Source organism: Geotrypetes seraphini, chromosome 2, assembly GCF_902459505.1.
Source record: "Geotrypetes seraphini chromosome 2, aGeoSer1.1, whole genome shotgun sequence".
Classification (NCBI taxonomy): Eukaryota; Metazoa; Chordata; class Amphibia; order Gymnophiona; family Dermophiidae; genus Geotrypetes; species Geotrypetes seraphini.
In genome coordinates this window covers 333,241,150-333,258,209 of record NC_047085.1, presented here as the reverse complement: position 1 = coordinate 333,258,209, position 17,060 = coordinate 333,241,150, and the positions used below count along the sequence as shown (strand labels likewise).

At 41.0% G+C, this 17,060-nt stretch overlaps 1 protein-coding gene across 2 annotated transcripts in view; it reads right to left on the bottom strand.

Moving 5' to 3' along the window:
- The window catches only part of STARD3NL (STARD3 N-terminal like), a 119,237-nt gene extending 113,876 nt beyond the window's left edge, over positions 1–5,361 (bottom strand). For both annotated transcript variants that reach the window (XM_033930234.1, XM_033930235.1), the window contains exon 1: positions 5,180–5,361. The gene's annotated coding sequence lies outside the window, so the exon portion shown is untranslated. The remainder of the gene's footprint in view (positions 1–5,179) is intronic.
- Positions 5,362–17,060: the final 11,699 nt, after the last annotated feature.

Genomic DNA, 17,060 nt, shown 5'->3' with positions numbered 1-17,060 from the left:
TTCTTCTTTGAACCTTGCTTGACTGAAATTTGGGCAGGATTCACTAAAGTCCCGAAATCTATCTATCATTGTAGCTGATCGATTCAATAAAGCTTTTCCATGCAAATGATCCATTCGTAAACACACTGCTAATAGCGCTGAAACATCGATCGACGTGTATATTGTATATTGAAAAATAAGACAAATTTATTGAAAACTCTTTTCTTTCCTACTGTGGTAGAAAAATTATTGCATGCCCCTCATAAGTGTTATTTTATCTGCACAGGTTTCTGAGATCCATTTTCTATCTTATAAATAATAGCTTTGATACAGTCATTAATTTATTGTATAGTTTCCTGAGATCCATTTGAGTTTTGGTATTTTTTTAGGATTTCCCCCAATGAATATGCAAGAGATCTATTATGGAAAATCTGTAAACCTAACCTGGTGAAGGCCAAGGTTGGACACCCTTGGTTTTGCACATCTACTAAATCCAAGTTTCCAAGTTTATTAAATAGTTTGATTTATCGCCTATTCAAAATTCTAGGCAATGTACAAATTGTTCAAAAATTTAGGTAACATATCATTTAAACATACAATAATTTGGGTAAGAAAAGTAAACTTATTTAAGTAGATATAAATACATTTAGGTGAGCTATTTCTACGTATAATAATAAAACAAAAGGGAAGTTATTTAATGGTTACATTCATTGTTAAGTTCAATAATTCAAGGGAAGTACATTAGGAAGGGAGACACTGACGATTAACAAAGAAAATTAGATTGGCAATGCAGAAGATTTTAGTCATTAAAAGCATCTGTAAATAGAAAACTTTTAAGTTTGGTCTTAAATTTTTCTAGGTTTTTTTTCTTGTCTTAAATAGAGTGGGAGATCATTCCAGGACTGAAGGGCTGTTATAGAAAAGATTGTATTGCGCCTTGTGTTAATAACTTTTAATGAGGGGATAGCTAATAGATGTTGGTCTTGTGATCTGAGAGATCTAGAGGTAGTATAAGGTATTAAGACTCTCCTGTTATGTCATCGCATGCCACTGCTCCGGATTCTGCTTTTGCTCCACCCCCCAATCTGCCTCACTACTACCTGGATAATGGCGTGGCAGTGTGTGCAGATATTAATCAACACTCTCTACTCATGTGCCATTGAGTTTCTGTCCTGGACCCTATAGCATTAGTTAACTGGATAGGAGCTGCTTTTAATTAACTCGTACTGAATAGCAACCCCAAAATCTTTCAGGGTAGTTTTAAAACTCGTAATCCTTGGCACTCCCTATACCCGTTGATTCTTTTTTTTTGTTGTTTTTGTTTTATTAATAAATACATTTCCTTAACTTATTTGTCTGTATGTCCTGACTAGGTTGTAAGCAACATGAGGCAGGAATTGTTTCTTATCAATACAGCAGCATGTGCATTTAGTAGAACTGCAGAAATAATGAATAGTAATGATAAGGAAGCTGTTAGAGTTTTATTGAAATGAAGAGCGTCGTCAATTTTATCTGATGCTTATTTATGCTTATGTTTCTTTCAACAAAATGGTTGTAATTGTACATTTTGCAAACACGCACCTACTGTACATGCATGCAATTTTCAAGCTTTGAATTTGCACTTTTAAAAATCATCTACTTGCTATGTAGCTTGGAATACAGACACAGAAATTAAACAAACACTTGGTGGCTCTGACTTTTCCTGTCTACTGTGGTTGCTTTCCACTTCTTCCTCTGTTGGATCCTCAGAGCTGAGACAACCACTACAGCCGCTCACTAGACACCCTTGGCAGTTGTTCTGGGCTGCCTGTTCCCAGCCTTAGCAGCATCTGACTTGATTGTTTGGATCACTACTCTGGCTCTACTCAGTGCTGTTGCAGCAACTACGGGGTGATGGGAAGTCACTGCAAGGTCAGCACTGCATCAAAAAGAAGTAACAGGGTCCTGAGGCAGCAAATACATCCCGGGCTTGGTTATAACATTCTTCTGCTTGATGTTTTCCTGAGATGCTTCTTTTTAAGACCATAAAAATAGCCCCACCAATGGTCCATCAGTCCCAGTCACTCATTCACACGGTGGCCAATCCAGGTCCCTAATACCTGGCCAAAACCCAAAGTATAGCAATATTCCATGCTACCGATCAAGGGCAAGCAGCGGCCTCCCCCATGTCCCTCTCAATAACAGACTATGGACTTTTCCTCCAGGAACATTTGCTAATAGTTCTTCTCCAAACTCTCCTCTCTCACCTCATAAAGTACAAAGAACAGGTTGCACAGGACACCATTCTTATAGAAGGGCATTCTTTGCCCTACCAGGAAAGTAGTCATACGGAGGTGAGCGAGAGAATGCCAGAATGCTTCCCCCATGTCTTTCTCAATAACAGACTATGGACTTTTCCTCCAGGAAATTGTTCAAACCTTTCTTAAAACCAGCTACGCTATCCGCTCTTACCACAACCTCTGGCAATGCATTCCAGAGATTAACTATTCTCTGAGTGAAAAAATAGTTCCTCCTATTGGTTTTAAAAGTATTTTCCTGTAACTTCTTCGCGTGTCCCCCTAGTCTTTTATAATTTTTGACAGAGTGAAAAATCGATCCCATTTGTACCCGTTCTACTCCACTCAGGATTTTGTAGATTTCAATCCTATCTCCCCTCAGCCGTCTCTTTTCCTAACCTTTTTAGTCTTTCCTTATACTATACTATAAGAGGATTGTATCCCACCAAATCAGTTAAAAAAAAAGTGCAAGGTGGGTAACAAAAGTTCAAACAACAATCATAGACACCAAAAGAAACAGTATAACTTATGTGCTATAACTGTGACTAATCATTTCTGTAGCACTACTAAATGTATGCACAGCTGTACTCATTATATGCCAGGTAGTTTTCTCTGTCCCTAGTGGACTCACAATCTAAGTTTTTATACCTGAGGCAATGGAGAGTGAAGTGACTCGCCCAGGGTCACAAGGAGCCGCAGCGAGAACTAAGCACAGCACCACAGCACCAACCACTAGGCCGCTCCCCTACTATACAAATCAATCTCCTAAATTCACAAAATTTACTTTGCAAAAAGATAAGTACTGAATTTAGTTTTCATCAAAACAACAGATGAGAGGAAAGAATGGATATCCTGTGGAAGAAGGTTCCATATTTAAGTGGTATGAAAAACTAAAGATTGTGCATGTAGCAAGCTGTGTTTCACACCTTTCAAAGATGGCAAAATAAGACAATCTATACTTTAATTTCTTAAGAAGCTTCAAGACTGCTCACACCATGCACACACGAGTATCTTCCTGCTTGACATCAGCTCAGAGTTCCTCAGTTCTTCATTTTCTGGGGAGCTAAGAAGTTGGGTTTTTTGGACTCTGTCCAAATTGAGTTGTTTTCCCAGTCTACGTACATTTCTCCTTTCGGCTCAGTTTTATTTTATTTTAAATTTATCTTAAGTATTTTTTTTCTTTGGTTCTTTTTCTAAAAAAATAAGTTAATTTCCTTGTTGATTTTTTGATTCCTCAGTCGGGCCTTTGGGCCCTTTTTTCTCTCCGGTTTTTCTCACTGGTTATCCTTCTCAGAGTTAAACTATTGCGTTTTTTGACTTTACCGCTGAGATTTTTCCTCACATGTCAAGGCCTTCTAGTGGGTTCAAAAAGTGCATTCGCCAACGGCCCATCTCCATCACTGACATGCACTGCTAGTGCATTCAGTGTCTGGGGGCCAGAGCATCAAGTAGACACTTGTATCCACTGTGCTATTTTACAAAAACACTCTCTTAAGGCTTGATGCATCCAGCAAGAGAAGCTGTTTGGACCGACCATGGTCTCCAGTGACAAATCGATGCCATCGGTACTGGCATCGACATCTCCCTTGATGTCAGATGTCATTCCTGCATCGTGAAATCAGTTAAGAAGCCATCTTCTACCCAAACAGTGTCGCAGGCATCTTCCGCATCAAGTCCCTCGATGCATGCCAAGTGTTGACCCCATCATCAATCTGTGCAGGCTGTGTCTCCTTTAGGGCGTGCTTTTTCATCGAGGTCACCCAACCTTCAACACCCTGCAGCATCGATGATACTGATTGTTGAGCTTCCAGGAACAACTGAAGGAGTTATTTCGGAGGGAGCTCAGTGACCTCTTCAAGCTGCATGCGGCACCAAAGCTTACATTGGGTCCCTCGGTACTGGCCCATCCTGAGCATTGCACATCGAGTTCCAAGGGTACTGAATCCAGCTCTCCATTGAAGAATCGATGGACATTGAGATCCCACAGTACCAATGCTCGTTCCTCTAAATCCAAGTGTGCATCGCATAGTACTGATTCGTGTTCACCTTGACATAAATCAAGATCCAGACATTCTCGACGTCGGTCTTCATCGTCATCTTCATTGGACCAGTACTAACATCATCAAAGGCGCTCTTCTTGATGCTTTCACAGTCATCATACTCCTCAGACTAGGAAGCATCCTACTTCTCCTTCCTATAGAGAATCTCTAGGAGTTGCAGACGTTGATTCTGTAACCGGCACTAGAGCCTAGCCACGGGACTCCTCACTGCCCCTAGTGAGTACAGCCAAAACTTGCACCAGCATGTGACCCATTAGGGAGTCACCCTGCAGACACTGTCTCAATAAGTAAAACAAACCAAAAATCAGAACCAATGCACACAGCTTCAGGTTGGTTCTCCCAAAAGAAAATTTAATTGTCAGAATGGCAAAATCCCAAACAATGTAACTTGCAAAAATACAAAGAAAAACAAACTCAAAAAGAAAACTCTGAGAAAAGTTCAGGATTTTCTCCTCATCAAAGTCAATAATGTTCCTTGTGGCTTTTACTCTCCACAGAGCTTCTTATAACAAGGCTTCCAAAGCCTGTTCCTTGTCAGGTTGCAAAAGATTTCACTTCTCTGCTTTGCTGCACCAAACACTTAAACAGTTTTAAATAGCAAAGCCTCCAGCATATTTTATAGCACTGCTGGGTCTAGGGGAGTGCCTCAAGTCTGCCTTCCACAAGCACACAACAGCTTTCAAAAATCCTGCCCAGTTGTTGGCAAACTTCTCCCCACAAAAAAAGGCACTCTCAGCTTCTTTCACAAAATGAGCAGAGAATCAAAACAGTGCAGTAACAATCACCCCACAGTTCAAACATTCAAAGAAACTGGCTGGAAAACAAAACCACCTCAGCCAGAATAGCAAACAAAACAAAACTCACAGTTCCTCAGCTCAGTCTTTGAAAAGGGTTGCCAAGCCTCTTGCCTTTCCTTGCAGCTTCCCCATTCACACAGCCTTGTGTGGCTGCTAATGGTGGTGTGGATTCAGCCTCTTTCACACCCAGGTCTAAGGCATTACCCTAGCTTGAGCCAGCACTGCTCTACTTGGGAGGAGGCCCGTGACTTCCCTCTCACCTTCTCTCCCAAAAGCAAACTACTGGCCTTTCATGGGGAGGAACCGCGTCCTGCTCTAACTGAGCCTGTTCTCACCTGGGCTCCTCTCTGGCTCCCCCGGTGGGCATAAATGAAAACACAGGGACCAAGGTAGGCATGGAGCCTGACTGGTCACAATTCAGATCTTAATGTACAAAACGCTGATTCTGATCTTGAACCCACATCTGCTCCAAAGTCATATAGCATCCCATCAGACCCATCTCCTCCACCGCCACAGATCTCCTCCAGACCCATCTCCTCCACCGCGCAGATCTCCTCCAGAAGGACTTTCATGAAATTTATAAGGCAGATGGGGAAACCTTTGCCTGTTAAACTAGAGTCAGACAATGAGTCCAGAGCAGAACTCCTTGAGGCATTAGATCAGAGGTGCCCACACTTTTTTGACTCGTGAGCTACTTTTAAAATGACCAAGTCAAAATGATCTACCAACAATAAAATTTTAAAAAAACACAACGCACACTGCACGCATAGAATTGTTAATTATCATTCCTATTCCGGGGTTTTTTCAAAGAGGTCAAAGCAGATGACTCTATGCACTGTCACCTCAGTAACAACCATACAAAAATAGACAAATACCCACCCCCCTCCCTTTTTACTAAACCACAATAGCAGTTTTGAGCGCAGGGAGCTGCGCTGAATGCCCAGCGCTGCTCTCGACACTCATAGGCTCCCTGCGCTAAAAACCACTATTGCGGTTTAGTAAAAGGGGACCATATTGTAAAATATAGACAGCAGATATAAATTCAGACACATTTTGATCCCTAAATTTAAAATAAAATCATTTTTCCTACCTTGTCTGGTGATTTCATGAGTCTCTGGTTGCACTTTCTTCTTCTGACTGTGCATCCAATCTTTCTTTCAGCCTGTATGCTTCCTCTCCTCCACACCTCATTCCCTCCCCCAACTTTTTCTTCCTCTCTCCCTGACCTTTCTTTCTTTCTCTCTTCATGCCCCTTTTCTTTTTTTCTGTTTCCCTTCTTTCCTTCTGTCTCCCTGCCTGCCCCCTTTCTTTCTTTCTCCCTGCCCTTCCCCAAGCCACTGCCACTGCCGCTGCCATCGGGGAACAGGACCCAAACCGCCACCAATGGATAACAGGCCCCAAAGCCAACGCCGACGCTGCCCCATGCTCTCCCTGCTTTGGCCCGACCAGCATTCCTCTCCCCGACGTCAATTCTGCTGTCAGAGAGGAAGTTCCGCCCAGCCAGGCAGCGATTGGCTGGCCCGAACTTCCTCTCTGACGGCAGAATTGACGTCGGGGAGAGGAAGACTGATCGGCCCAATAGATCGCCAAGGCAAAGTGAGTCCTGGGTGATCGACTCACTTTGCCTTGGTGAGCTACCCGTTGATCGCGATCGACCTTTTGGGCACCCCCACATTAGATTTTGACGAACTTCTTAAAGAGCTTCTCAAATTGCCTCTTCATAATCTACTTAAGGAAGCTCTGTTTTAAGAACTGAGAGACTCCAAGGAAGATTGTATTCTGTAGAGCTCCAAGGAAGATTGTATTCTGTAGAGAGTCAATCTTGTTCTGGCTTTGATAAGCCACAATTGTCATATCAGTCTTTAATGGTTGAATCTACTCTTAAAAATCCTCCAACACAAGAGTATATGCTACTGTACCACCAGGACGTGAAGGCTTCACCATGGATAAGTTTGGGAGCTGTCTCTCTTCCATAACTCTATTGACCAACAGAGTTCTCAGCTACATCTGTCATTTTATCTTAAATAACTCAAAAAGAAGTTGGCTGATTTTGAACAATATATCCTATCTGTGCGTCTTCCAGAGTTCCAGGAGACTACTCAAAGTTTATGGCAAGATGAGCTTCAGTGCATTTGATGTGACATCCAGAGCATTGGCTATGTCTATTGCTTTGAGACGTCTTGCATGGCTGTGAGTCTCTGACATGGACATTAGTGTTCAAGATCATCTAGCAAATATTCCCTATCTTAGTGAAGAACTCTTTGGAGAAAAAAGTCAAGGATGCCACCCAAAGACTTACACAACATGAATGAAGCTGAAACACCTTAATGGGCTCCAAGACTAAGACTCCGCCATCTAAATCTTCCCAGAGACCTGCTTCCTTTTCCTTTAAGAGGCATTGTCCAACCACCTCATCCTCTTCCAAACCCCCACCACAGAAGAGGCAGAAATTGCAAAAGCCTTGGACATCAGCTCCTCAAAAACCAGCTCAGTCTTTTTGACATGCTTCTAGAAAACATAGTTGCTATTCCCACATCTGGCCATCTTCTTTTATATCATCAATACTGGACTCTAATTACCATAGACACCTGGATGCTCAAAGTCATACAAGAGGGTTATTCTCTTCATTTTATCACCATTCCTCCAGATAACCCTCCAAGAGAGTCATCTTTCACATCTCAAGAGACATCCCTTCTTCTTCAGGAAATCGAATCTCTTCTTCAACTAAATGCCATAGTCGGTATTCCCTTCCCAGAAAAATCAAGAGTTCTAATCCCTGAGGTATTTCCTAATTCCAAAGAATACAGGAGGTCTTCGTCCCATTTTCAACCTCCAAGCTCTCAACAATTATTTGTTTAAAAGAGAAGTTTTGCATGCTATCCCTGGGGACTCTATACCTATTCTAGAATGAAATGCTCAACTTCATCTTAGATCAGCTCAGTGGATCCTGGCTTCTCACGTTTACATCCATTCGAACCACAGAAAGTTTCTTCATTTTCATGTAGGTCATCATCTCCAATACAAAGTTCTGCCATTCAGCCTCACTTCATCTCCAAGAGTGTTCACAAAGTGCCTAGTGGTAGTAGCAGCAGCAACTCTGCACTTCCATGGGTTTCAAGTGTTTCCTTATCTAGATTGGTTGATAAAAGTTGCATCGCCTCAAGCAGTGCACTTAGCTACACAAGTGACCATAGCTTTTCTCCAGCTTCTAGGGTTTGAAGTAAATTTTCCAAAGTCTCATTTTCAAACCACTCAAGTGTTGGAGTTCATAGGAACCATGCTCATCATGACTCTTCTACGAGCTTTCCTAACCTAACAAAGACAAAACACCTTACTTCAACTTTTGCATTCATGTGTCCTTTTCTACAAAACATCTCAGCAAATGATTTATCTCATGGGTCATATGGCATCCACAGTTCATCTCAGATCAGCTCAGTGGAACCTGGCATCTCAGTGGTCTCAGGTCACAGATTCCTTATCCCAGCAGATCAAATTCACCTCACCTCTTCATCAATCTCTTCAGTGGTGGTTGAACCCGGCAAATCTCTCCAGAGGTTTGCTTTTTCAAATCCCTCCACATCAGAGAACACTCACGATGGATGCCTCCAAGTATGCATGGGGAGCTCACCTGAACAGCCTCTGAACTTGGACTATGGCCTGCTCAAGAGAAGATACTTCATATCAACCTGTTAGAACTGCAGGCAATTCACAATGCTCTGAAAACATTCCAGGATCATCTTTCCAACCAAGTCCTCCTTGTTTGAAGAGACAATCAAGTGGCCATGTACTATATCAATAAGCAGGGGGGAACAGACCCTCTTCCTCTATGTCAAGAAGCCAGGCATATTTGGAACTGGGCAATTCCTCGAAACATATTTCTCAAATCCATATATGTCCAAGACAAACAGAATGCCTTAGCCAACAAGCTCGGCAGATTTCTTCAGCCGCATGAGTGGACTCTGAACTCCAAACTCTTATGCCATATCTTCTCGATTTGGGGGACTCCTCAGAGAGACCTGTTTGTGTCTCTCCTCAACCACCTCTCTTCTGTTCCAGACAGTACTCTCCTCATTGTCTGGAAGTGGATGCATTTATTCTGGATTGGTCACGCAAGTGCCTTTATGCATTTCCGCTAATCCCTATGGTTCTGAAAATCTTAGTCAAACTATAACAAGAGTCAGCTACCATGATCCTAATAGCTCCTCAGTGGCCCAGACAGCCTTGGTTTTTCCTTCTACTTCAACTGAGTGTCAAGGATACAATTCCATTACAGATCTTTCCATCTCTACTCACTCAGAGTCAAGGTTCTCTTTTACATTCCAATCTGCAATCTCTGCACATAACAGCTTGGTACCCCTTGACCTGACTTGAGCAGATTATAATCTTTCTGACCTAATATAAGCCATTATAGCTGCTTCCAGAAAACCTTCTACTCAGCAATGCTATCAACTCAAATGGACACACAATCCCCTATTTCTTCAGTATTGGACTACCTTCTCCATTTATCCAACTCTGGACTTAACTTAGCACTTACCATGTTCCTTTCAACAATAAACCATTAGCTACTCATCCACTTGTTTCCCGATTTTATGAAAGGACTCTTGAACTCCAAACCTCCACTAAAACCACCTCCAGTTATCTAAGATCTCAATGTAGTCCTCACCATCTGATGAAGTTGCCGTTTGAACCATTGGCAACTACTATTCTTAAGTTTCTCACTTGGAAAGTGGTCTTCTTGAACTGTGTCACTTTTCTCGTCGAGTGAGTGAACAGCAGGCACTGGTTTGTGATCCACCATTTAAAGTAGTTCATCACAATAAGGTGGTTCTTAGAACTCATCCTAAATTCCTTCCTAAAGTTCATACAGAATTTCACCTCAGTCAATCCATTGTGCTACTTGTATTTTTTCCAAAGCTTCATTGTCATCCTGAAGAAGCTGTTCTTCATACATTGAGCTGTAAACGTGCCTTGGCTTACTAATATACAAAGAACTAAGCCACACAGGTCTTCACCTCAACTGTTCATTTCTTTTGATCCTAACATATTTGGTCTACCTGTAACCAAATGAACTATGTTTACATGGTTAGCAACCTGCATTTCCTTTGTTATATGATCAAGCTAGGCTGCAGCTCGAGGGTTGTGTTACAGCACACAAGGTCCAAGCTATGGCAGCATCAGTGGCTTTTATGTGCTCCACTCCCATTGAAGATATTTGTAAAGCAGCTGCTTGGTCCTCAATTCACACATTTAAATCTCACTATTGTCTAGAATACTATTCCAGACGAACTGGTTGTTTCGGTCAAACAGTTTTAAATAATTTTTTTTTCTTCCTAATGGCCAGCTCTCCCACCATCCCATTCAGTAAGCTTACTGTGAGAAATGCTGCCTGCTTGTCCAAGGATAAAGCACAGTTACTTACCATAACATGTGTTATCTGGGGACAGCAAGCAGATAATCTCACATCCTTCCAACCTCCCCTGGTTTAGTTTTTTAGTTTGCTTACTGGACTGAGGAACCACGAGCTAAGAAAACACTTGTGCGCAGTCTTGAAGCTTCTTAAGAAGTTAAAGTGACAGTACACTTTTAGCACTGTCCGTATCAGGCTCCATGGATGACATCACCCACATGTGAGAATATTTGCCTGCTGTCCCTGGATATCACCTGTTATGGTATGTACCATATTTTTCGCTCCATAAGATGCACTTTTCCCCCCTCAAAAAGTGGGTGGAAAAAGGGATATATCCTATGGAGCGAATACCCAATTCCCCCCCCCCCCCGGTTACTTTATTTAGACTGCCACTGCTGCCTGCCCGCCACCACCGCTGCTGGTTGCTCACTGCTGTGGAAAGTAGAAGAAGGGAAAAGCCAGGCGGGTGCAATGATTGTACGCTGCTGGCCCAGAAGCCTTACCAACGTCAGAATTGATGTCGGGTGTAAGGCTTCTAAGCCAGCGTGCAATCGCTGCACCCGCCTAGCACTTCCTAGCAAGTAGCAAGATCTTCTTTTCCGGGTGCTGCGCTGAGCCAGGAGTCCCCCCCCCCCACACACTGTTGCTGCTTCGTTGACGTCAGAGGAAAGGCTTCTGGGCTGGCGGCTTGCAATCGCTGCACCCGTCTATCCCTTCCTAGCAACATCTGTTCCGGGTGCCATGCTGTTGAGCCAGGAGTCCCTCCCACACCTGCTGCTGCTGCTTTGTCAACATGTCCTCACAGCAGCAGCTGGAGGTACGGTAATTAAATCAGGCGGTCAGGCAGGCTTGAGGGGCTGCGGAAGAGGACAGAGGCTGGAAGGCAGTGAGGGGAACATAGGAAGGAGGGAGGGAGGAAGGGACAATAGTTGGGCCTGAGTTGGGGGGGAGTGGGAAGAGGACAAAGGCTGAAAGGCATTGAGGGGATATAGAAAGGAGGGAGGTAGGAAGGAACAATTGTTGGGCCTGAGGAAGGAAAGAAAGAAATCACCAAACAATAAAGGTAAGAAAAATGATTTTATTTTCAATTTAGTGATCAAAATGTGTCAGTTTTGAGAACTTATATCTGCTGTCTATATTTTGCACTATATTTGTCTATTTTTCTATAGTTATTACTGAGGTGACATTGCATATTTTAAAAAGTCATCTGCCTTGACATCTGTGTCCTGTCCCTGCCTGCCCTATGCCCTGTCCCTGCCCACCACTAGACCACCAGAGGGGGGGACAGGGTACAGAGCCTGGCAGGGAAGGGGGACAGGGTACAGAGCCTGGCAAGGAGTGTGGGGTTGGGTACAGAGCCTGGCAGGGGGTTCAGAATGTTTTTTTCTTGTTTCCCTTCTCTAAATTTAGAGTACGTCTTATGGTCAGGTGCGTCTTATGGAGTGAAAAATACGGTAACTGCTTTATAGGGGGAGTTTGAATAGAACATAGAGCACACAGGTGCACATATAAATTAAATAGTACTATCATTTGCAATTGTATGTGCTATGCTAACATTTAGGTATGGGAGTTTATACCAATTATAACGCTGATTTAAAGATTCAAGCCTTAATATGCACATGTTTTCAGCCATTTTGGGTTTTCAACTCTGTTCTCAGTGCCATAGGAACCAACTTTTCACAATAATTAAGGAAGCTAAACCCAACACAAATTCTAGTGTAATGTGTCTAGTGGTCCTGAACTCTAGGGTTTTGACTTGATGGATTTCAGTAGGCTATTTTCAGATTAAACATTTGATTCTGAAAATGATTATGTTTATTAAACTTTCTAAACCACATAACAGCCTAAAAAAGGATCCAAGCGGTGTATAATATAATACATATTCATCAAGAAAGGAACTCCATTTAAAAATAGGATAGAAAAGAGTAAAAGCTAAATTAAAAAAATTTTTCCTTCAAACAATGCTAAGCAATCAACATCTCCATCATAATAATTCTAATAACAATTCTAATAAAAACAGTCAAATCTTAATAAACCATAATTAATACCTACAATTAAAAATTTGTTTATCCATATCAAAAATTAATCATTATATTAATACAGATTAGAGTCCCAAACTCAATTATTCAATTTGAGAAAGCCAATTGAAAAAAATATGCTTTTAGGTGTCTTTTAAAGTTTATATATGATTCTTCTTTTCTCAAATATATGGGCAGATTATTCCATAACCGTGGAACTAAATAAAAGAATGCATAATCTCTAGTTGACGCAAGATGTGCCTTCGAAATATGGAGAACAACTACCCTGTTGTCATTCAAAGATCATAATAAACGTCTTGGGGCATAAAATAACACCAAGTTTGAGAGTTATGAAGGATGTAGCTGAAATAATGCTCTATGAGCCAACATCAAGATCTTAAATTTAATCCTAAATTTCATTGGTAACCAATGGAATTTTAAATACAAAGATGTCACATGATCACGGATATGTTTACATCCTAATAATCTAATTGCAGTGTTATGCACAGCTTGTAAACATTTCAACTGTCCTAACCCAATACCTGCGTATACTAAATTACCATAATCTAACTTTGACAATACAAAGGCATGAATTAACATATGCAATGATTTCTCATCTAAAAAATCTCTAATGGCTCTAAGCTGTCTTAATGCCACAAATCCTTTAGCAACAACAGATGATACCTGAACCTCAAAAGTTAAATGGCAATCAATTATAATCCCTAAATACCTGAAACTATTTACTAGCTTTGTATCATAATTATTCAAAGAAGTATCTATTTGAGGTGTTGTCTTATCTCCTGAGATACAGCAAGCTATAGTCTTAGACATATTTAAAATCAATTTATGTTCACTCAGCCATTTTTCTATTCTATTGAAACCAACTATGAGAGAACCTAAGTCTAAAGTTGTAGGTGATAGTCTATAGACTAGTAAGATGTCTGCATAAATGTATGTACTGATTCCTAGTTCCTGAATTTATCGTGCCAAGGGACTCAAAAAGATATTAAATAGAACTGGTGATAAAGCTGACCTTTGAGGAACACCACAATCTAGCGATTTATCCTGCGATATTGAACCTTCGGTGACCATTCTAAAAGTACGACCTCGAAGGAGTGCTGAAAACCAGTCCCAAACTACACCTGTTAAACCAATCTCATGTAAAAAGTTTATTAAAAGATCATGATCTACTAGATCAAACGTGAACTCAGATCTAAGGACACTACCATTGTAAAGTTCCCCTCATCCAAGACTGAGTGAACCTCACTAAGAAAACCTGCTAGCACTGTCTCAGAACTATGCATTGATCGAAACCCCGCTTGTCTTGGGTTAAGTACATTTGTTGATTCAATATAAGACACCAACTGTTCTAACACTATCCTCTCTGTTAATTTTGCTAAAAAACAAAGGTTGGAAACTGATCTATAACTAGCTGGATTCAACATATCTAGATCTTTCTTCTTCAGAATCGGTTTAATAATTGCCTTTTTCCAACATGCAAGTACCTCTCCACTATCTAAATTATTCTTTTTAAAAAATATATATATTTTTATTGAAAGTGAAAAAGGTCACAACCAGGCAGAATACAAACTCAACAGCAGAAATTTGAAAAAATCCCAAATACAAGAAACAGGCAACAAGATGAACAATCCCCCCAACCGAACCCAACCAGAATCCCGTAGGTACAAAAGAACAGAAAAAGAGCAGGGCGCTGTTCGGCAAGAGGAGCCCAAATGGGCAGGCAAGTGCAAAATATCAAAACAGCATCATAATTAAAGCTAGAGCTAAAAGACGATGTCTAGAACTTGAAAGCCAATTTGAAGTTACCGGATCTAAATCACAAAAGGTGACATGCATTGTACTAAATAATTTTTCCAGTTTGGATAAAGATGGTACTTGGAAAACTGACCAACTAGATTTTTCTACATCTATGTTTCTTTCTTCTAATTCAGTCCTCAATGGATCGGTTTGACTGATTTGCAAGTTTTTTAACCCTGATTGTAAGTCTAGAATTTTTGAGCAGAAAAAATTAGCTAGTTCCTCTGCCTCTGGCATTATTCTAATCCTTTTTGCTGCTGCTACTACAGTATAGAAAATAGTTGTTTTGTTGGAACTTTGCGGTTTTAATTTTTTGTAAAAAAATAATCCCTCTTTTCCTTCTTTATTTCCCTATTATAGATATTTTGAATATTCTTAAAGCGCCCTCTAGCTGAACTTGTTCTTCTCTTTTTCCAAACTCTTTCTGCCCTCCTTAACTGCCTCCTAAGTAACAACAAACCCTCATGAAACCATTTATTATTTTTGATTTTTACTTTTCCTACCTTTAATGGTGCCAATTCATCTAACACCTCCTGTAGCACCTGATTCCATGTTTCTGCTTGGTCTTCATCAGTCCAGCTTCTTAATTTGAATATATCTTTAAAACATTCAAAAATAACTTATTAGAGCACACTAATCTTAAATAGATGTTTCAAACAGGGAACTCCCTACATGACATGTTTCAACGGAAGGCTATTTCAAGGCTTGTTCCCTAAAATAGTAACAAAATTAAAATAATCAATATAATAATTATATCAATCTTCATCTAATAATAATAATAATAACTTTATTCTTATATACCGCCAACAATCTTGCGACTTCTAGGCGGTTTACAATGAAGAGAAACTGTACAAACAGCGAATTACAGAGTATAGCATTGAACATCTAGTGATAGTAACAGGAGAGTTACAGGGCTGTGTATTATATGGTTTCACAATGAGTAGCATTATACAGTCGACAATATTCAGAGCATAAGTAGGAGAAGAGAAAGGAGATTGCGCTTTGAGTTACAAAGGTGCAAGGCTGCGAAGGTGAAATACCCATCAAATCACAGCAAACCCACCTTCAACTGCACATGGATCATCTTTTTAACAGTTCTTTAAGATGGCCACGACATTCTCTAACTCTTTAAACACAGCTAATTTCTGAAACCAATCACAAATCATGTTGGCTTGATATTACTGGCAACATTCCATTTATCTCCTCCAATGTCAAATCAAACTTATCCATTCAAACTCAGGATTCAAGTCACATGGTGATACATTGTTCAATTTTATATATCCATTGTTCCCAATAATTAAGCCATCTTTCACTGTTAACTTCTGCAATTTGGGCTTAAGTTTCCTAGAGCCCCACCCAAACCTGGCTGAGAGGGAAGTAGGCTTCAGCTCTCTCTGACTCCCCCTGTGGCCACCCAGGAGATTTTCTTACTCTTTAACAAAAGGGGTCTGTCTGGGTTCTGGCTTGGGATAGGCAGCTCTGAATGTACTAGCCTTACTCCTATTGTGTGCCTGCCCTTTTCTACCAGCTGGAAGCACTGCTACTTGCTCTCTCTGGGTGACGGGGCTAACTTCAAGGTCTGAATTGTCACAGTCTGAATTCAAGAAAGCGTGGGATAGGCACCTGGGATCTCTTAGAGAGAGGAAGAGATAATGGTTAATGCAGATAGGCAGACTAGATGGGTCTTTTGGCCTTTATTTGCCATCATGCTTCTTTGTTTCAAGCCAATGAGTCAAAATCATGGCTTGAGTACTCCTAGTAGAAATATGGGTGATGGGTCAAAAATGCGCCGGACAAAGGCGCGCCGACATTACAGAGTAGACAATTGAGCGCAAAACTCCAGTGCGCCACCCTAAAAGTTTATTTTAAAGTGCTCTGAGGGGTGTGTGGGGGAGAAACCTCCCCCCCACTTTACTTAATAGTGTTCACGGTAGTGTTCGCACTGCCATTGTGTGTGGGGAGTTGTAACCCCACACATTATACAGAAAACTTAACTTTTCCCCTAAAAAATAGGGAAAAAGTTGTTTCCTCTATAATAATAATAATAATAATAATAACTTTATTCTTATATACCGCCACAATCTTGCGACTTCTAGGCGGTTCACAATGAAGAAAAACTGTACAGACAGCGAATTACAGAGTATATCATTGAACATCTTGTGATAGTTCTAGGAAAATTACAGGGTCAGTGAATTACACGGTTTCACAGTGAGTAACTTTATACAATCGGCGGAAATTGAGGGCTGCAACCCCCCAAACCCACCCCACCCCCAACGGCAGCACGAACACTATTAAGTAAACTGACCCCCTCGAAGCTCTTTAAAATAAACTTTTACGGCGGCGCGCTGGAGTCTTGCATTCAGTTGTTTGCTCTGTAATGTCGGGGCACCTTTGTCCCGCGCGTTTATGACTGTGAACCAAAATATGGGACTAATAATAGATCTTGTTCTACAATCCTGGCACAAAAATAAGCTTGCTGTATAGCTTTAATAGGATAGTCCTTTCTTTTAAAAAAACACATTTTTAAGGGCTTGTGCTTGCCTCATATAATCCACTAAATTTGTACAAATGAGGCCTACTGGGGATTGCCAGAACTTGCAGTCAGTAGCCCTCTACTAAACATATGGGAGATTATTACTCTCCACTCCGAGGAACTGCAAGCAGAGGCTGACAACTGGGAGATGCAAATATGTATGAACAAACTG